The sequence below is a fragment of the Suncus etruscus genome, chromosome 14 (assembly GCF_024139225.1).
Source record: "Suncus etruscus isolate mSunEtr1 chromosome 14, mSunEtr1.pri.cur, whole genome shotgun sequence".
NCBI classification, from domain to species: domain Eukaryota; kingdom Metazoa; phylum Chordata; class Mammalia; order Eulipotyphla; family Soricidae; genus Suncus; species Suncus etruscus.
Window position 1 is genome coordinate 75,813,652 of NC_064861.1, and position 6,000 is coordinate 75,819,651.

A 6,000-nucleotide genomic window follows, 5' to 3' on the forward strand; every position below is an offset into this window, starting at 1 on the left:
CAAATGCCAAACAAAAATCAAGTTTCCCCTCTTAAAAGGAGATTCCCCCAAACTAGTTCTCAATGGTTTATTCTACCCATTAGCCAAGTAACTTTTTTTTTTTAAGCCCCTCAGCTTAAAAAAATGATACCATAGTTTTCAGGGATGAGAATGGCAGCTTTGGTAAAAAGAAGAGAAAGGAGGTGATGTAGCACCTTTAGTCCACTAACTTCCCTGTGTCAGATACAAGAAGAGTAACGGTGAGTTGACCATGAAGATGGGTGAAAACTGGTACTGCAGACCACATCATTTCAGTTCTTAGCTATCACAGATGTCTGTCTCCCCTTACCCCTGAGAGGACCAAGAAATAAAGCTGGTCTTGAGGCAGGATGTAGGACATTTTTTAAATGCCATCTTCCTGATGTGGAACTTGGACAGCATCGGTGTTCAGTTCATACTAAGTGAGTTGATGTATAAATGATGCTGGATTCACAGAGAAGTCAAGGAGTCCTTTAAGACTTGGAGCACAGAGAGACGCCCTTTTATTTTCTAACTCAAATGAGATTGGAGTTTATTCTGGCAAAATTGGGCCTAGCTCAGAACAAGGATGGAAAGAGAAATAGAATCTGATAATGTCTAGTCATATTTATCCAACCGAGCATTTTCCTACAACATGTTCAACATTTTGAAATTCGAATCACATTTATACCTTGGACATTGCTAGAAGACTATTTTTATCCCTGCTGTAATCATCTAATTTGCTGATTACAGGTCTCAAATTGCCACAGAGAACTCAATTTTTGAAAGAATTGTCCTGTTTGATCAAATACGTTATTCAAGCAATGCAGTCATTTGTTCCACAAGGTTACCTGCCAGGCAGAGCTAACCAGGAGTAATAGCATTAGAAGCCTATACTTAAAATCAAGCATTAGCTAATCTGCCTGTGACAATAGAGTCTTAAATATAATTTGCTGCATACACTTCAATTCTGGCACTGGCAGACAATTGCACTTTGTATTCAGTGAGCATAGATTTCTCCCCACCTCATCCCAATTTCAAATTTAACTCTAGGAGGCTCTAATGTGTTCAGTTTCACACACTCGGACCTGTTTTCCAGGAACCTCAGACAAGAGAGCAGTTCTTATAGAATAAATACTCTTTGTTGCACCCCTTTTCAATCATTTTCCCGATCAATGCCAATTGCAAACACTGACTTCTGACTACAGTGAGGTTCTTCTTGGTGCCAATTTCCCCAGCCAATGTGTGAGGTGTCTTTGCTACTTGTGTGCTGGTAATAGATAACAACTCCTTTGGGTGTAGCTGCTTCAGATGGTAGGAAATGAATCCTGCTAGTACAGTGGCATGAACAGAACTGGTAGAAAAATGAACAGAGGAAGCACACTACTGCTTGAGGGTGCTGGTTGGGGTGCACAGCAAAATATGCCCGGTAGCCAATGTTCTAGACAGTAATATGTGGGATGAAAAAAGAAAGGATATTTGAGAGGTGACAGCAACCACATTACAAAGGACTTTTGATGTCTTAGGGGAGCTGTTTCTGGACCCTCAGAGAAGCCCACTTATCTCATTTAATTTTTTGTTTGTTTGTTTGTTTGTTTTGGGACCACACCTGGCACCGCTCAGGAGTTACTCCTGGCTCTGTGCTTAGAAATCCCTCCTGGCTGACTCAGTACCATATGGGATGCTGGGAATTGAACCCAGGTCCTTCCTGGATCAGTAGCATGCAAGGCAAATGGCCTACTACTGTGCTATCACTCCAGTTCCCCATATCTCATTTCTTCTTCGAACTCTGGAAACAGCTACCTGGAGCTGGGATCCACTGTCACTTCCTGGTGTGACTTCGTGCGCCACACAAAGTAATCCTCAGCATGGAAATGGGGATATGTGAATAGCATTTATCCCACAAAACAGGGACAGAAATTTAATGGGATATTATACTTTGTATAGTGGCTGACACCTTAAAAATAATAGATGAGGATCCAAGTTCTCTTCACCGCTTGGCTGGTGGTGGCAGTAAGGCAGGTTGTCCAATGAGGTCATGACAGGGGGCACTGAGGGCCAATCTCTCTTTGTTTCTGCACAGCCCTGAGCACTCGAGTTCCAGAATACTTGACACATGGCCCTTACTAATAGTCTCCTCCCTTGAGATCCCCTTTCCTTCTCCAAGCTTCAGTCCCATCTCTGTAATTCCCTTTCTGGCAATTTCCCACCATACTAAGCTTGTACTTAGCCCTACAAGATATCTTTCTGGTCCTAGAGTTCAGAAGCAATTGGGGCCGGAAAGATAGCACAGCAGTAGGGCACTTACTTGCCTTACACGTAGCTGACCCAGGAAGAAGGATGGTGGTTTGAATCCCGGCATCCCATATGGTCCCCCAAGCCTGCCAGGAGTGATTTATGAGAGCAGAGCCAGAAGTAACCCAGGAGTACTGCTGGGTGTGACCCCCAAAAAACAAGTGGCTGGAGCAGTGGCACAATCGGTAGGGCATTTGCCTTGCATGAGCTAACTTAGGACAGACCCCGGTTAGATTCCCCAGCATCCCATATGGTCCCCCAAGCCAGGATCAATTTCTGAGTGCACAGCCAGGAGTAACCCCTGAGCATCACCATGTGTGGCCCCAAAAGCATAAACAAACAAACAAACAAAAAACACACACATAACAAAAACAAACGATGCTCCAACCAATATCTTGTGCATGAGAGGGCCACAGGATGAGCTGTTAGGGTGAATTCATAGAGCATGTACCTTTTAGATATATACCATCAGTTAAATTTCTGTTCCAAGATTTTTCTATACATTTACTAACATGAATAAAGACATTTTTTCTATTTTTCTAGAGTTGTTTGATCCAAACTCACTTTTTTGTTGTTTGGAGGCCACCCCAGCTGGCACTTGGGGTTTACTCTTTATTTTTGGGGGGCAGGTGTTGGCCACATCCGGTGGCACTCAAGGGTTACTCCTGGCTCTGCTCTCAGAAATCACTCCTGGCAGGCTCAGGAGACCATGTGGGGTGCCAGGAATGAACCTGGTTGGTTGCAGGTCAGCCGTTATTACAAGGCAAATGCCCTACAGCTGTGCTATCTGCTATCATTTTTTTTTTTTTTTTTTGTGGGTCATACCTGGCAGTGCTCAGGGGTTATTCCTGGCTCCAGGCTTAGAAATTGCTCCTGGCAGGCACGGGGGACCATATGGGGCGCTGGGATTCGAACCAATGACCTCCTGCATGAAATGCAAACGCCTTACCTCCATGCTATCTCTCTAGCCCCGCTATTTGCTATCCTTGGCTCCATGAGGCTAAACTCTTGTCTCTGCATTCAGGGATCACTCCTGGTGGGACTTGGGGGATCAGAGTGCTGAGGATCGAATCTGGGTAGACTAAGTGCAAGGCAAGTACTCTATCTGTTGTATTATCACTCTGACTTCTTTCTGTTCGCTTGTTTGTTTTTTTTAACTCTGTGTGGGGTGCCAGGGTTTACTCCTATTTCTGCACTCAGGGATCACTCCTGACGGAGATTGGGGGATCTATAAAGTTCCAGGAATTGAATGCAGGTTAGATGCATGCAAGGCAAGTGAAAACTCTCTCCTTTATGTTTTTATTATTTTATGAATTGCCTGCCAATTTTGTTACAGCACATATTGTTAGGGCCTAACATATAATAGGGCTCATAAATGCTTGCCCCTTAAATACATGAATAGATGAACTGGTTGATTATTCCATATTAGTTATTTATTTTTACCTCCAGGTTCCCTCCCACTCACTTCAGCCTGCCCTCTTGGCAGGTATCTAACAAAATATTTCATATTACTTGGTCCAAATACATCTTAAAGGAATGATAAATAGGATTATTATAAAACAAATCAATAAAAGTCCATTTGTGATGTTTAATTGCTATACGATTTTTACCTATCTTTTTTTGGGGGGTGGGCCACAGGGGTTACTCCTGGCTAAATGCTCAGAAATTGCCCCTGGTTTGGGGGGACCATATGGGACGCCGGGGGATGGAACCGCGGTCCTTCCTTGGCTAGCACTTGCAAGGCAGACACCTTACCTCTAGCGCCACCTTGCCGGCCCCAATTTTTACCTATCTTAATCTACTAGAAAACAATATACAACATTATGAGTGCCATACTTCATGCCACATGTTGGGAAGTTTGACCTGTTTTTAAAGAAGCTCATTTAATGTTTTTGCAAAACTGATTTCAAGGCCCTAAATTCCCTAAGCTGTTGTCTATCCATGTCTATCTCTATTGTTCCTTCAAATATAACAGATAATCTAGCTAGATAGAAAAATTCTTGGTGAAGTGCTCACTTCATTGAGTTTTGGTTCTAAATCCTTCCATATTCTTGGCTCAGAAGATAAATCTGTTATTCTTTTTTGTTTGTTTGTTTGTTTGTTTTTGGTCTTTGATCACCACTTGGAAACACTCAAAGATTACTACTGACTCTGGGCTCAGAAATTACTTCTGCAAGGCTCTAGGGACCATATGGGCTGCTGGGATCAAACCCAGATCAGTTGGGTGCAAGGCAAACACCCTACTTGCTGCGCTGTAGCTTTGGCTCCTGTTGTACATCTTAAGGCTTTCCTTTGTATGTATGTACATTTTTGGATCTTGCTGCTTTCAATATTTTGTCTTTATCTTTGAATTTTGTTGTTTTGAGTATAAGGTCTTGGAGTTTTCCAAAGTATTTTTACTGGTACACTTTGGGCCTCTTGTATCTCAGTGCCTGTAATCCTGAACTCTGGGATGTGGTGGTAATTCTGTGGGATCTCAACTTGCAGTTTCACACAAGAAAACAGACAAAATTGCATCAGGGGTGTCCAGCAGCGTCTTGAATCTTACAAAGTCAGCTGAGTTTCTTTTCTGCTGCTTCCCTGTCACTTTTATTAGCCAAAGTTTTTTTTTTTTTGGTGTTTGGGCCACACCCGGCGGTGCTCAGGGGTTATTCCTGGCTGTCTGCTCAGAAATAGCTCCTGGCAGGCACAGGGGACCATATGGGACACTGGGATTCGAACCAACCACCTTTGGTCCTGGATCGACTGCTTGCAAGGCAAATGCCGCTGTGCTATCTCTCCCAGCCCTTTTATTAGCCAAAGTTTAACATAAATCACCTGAGGGTCAGGGTTGACATAATTAGGGTCACTTGTACTAATTAACTCAGAAAAGATAAAAGGAAAAAGTAAAGTGATTTTTACATGTGTATGATAACACTGGGATTTTTTTTTCTTTGGCCACACCCATAACTACTTAGGAGTCACTCCTGCTCGTCACATAGAAATCATTTCTGGTGATACTCAGGGGGCCATATTAGATGACAAGAATCAAATCTATATCGGCCACATATAATAGGATAAGCATCTTATCAGCTGTACTCTCTCTCCAGCCCTTCTGGGAAGTTCTTATCAATGATTTGTTTTACTATTTTATTCATCAAATTTGCCTTTGTGTTCTTTAGGGGTTTTAGTAATTTTTGTTTGTTTTTGGGTCAGACCTGGCAGTGCTCAGGGGTTCCTCCTGGCTTTATGCTCAGAAATAGCTCCTGCCAGGCTCGGGGGACCATATGGGATACTGGGATTTGAACCACCATCCTTCTGCATGGAAGGCAAATGCCTTACCTCCATGCTATCTGTCCGGCCCCGATTTTAGTGATTTTTATATTGTTCCTCTTGAACTCATGCCATAGTTTTCTGATATGTTCTTCATTTCTTTTCAGGCTGTTTCCCACCTTCTGCTATTTGCTAGTGGTTTCCTCCTCATCTTGTAGCTCCTTGCTCTTTTGTTCAGCTTCTATTATTCTAGTGTTCAGAGCTTCTATTGACATTTTTATGACATTATGGCATTACCTATATGACATTACCTAGATTACCTATATGACATTACCTATTATACTCTTTATACTCTTTATTTCTGTCATTTCTTGCTGTAGTAGTTTTTTTCTTTCCAACTGTCATACCTTTTTGTGCTTTGCTGATTACCTGTGCAATCGTTTCTTTGAACTAATT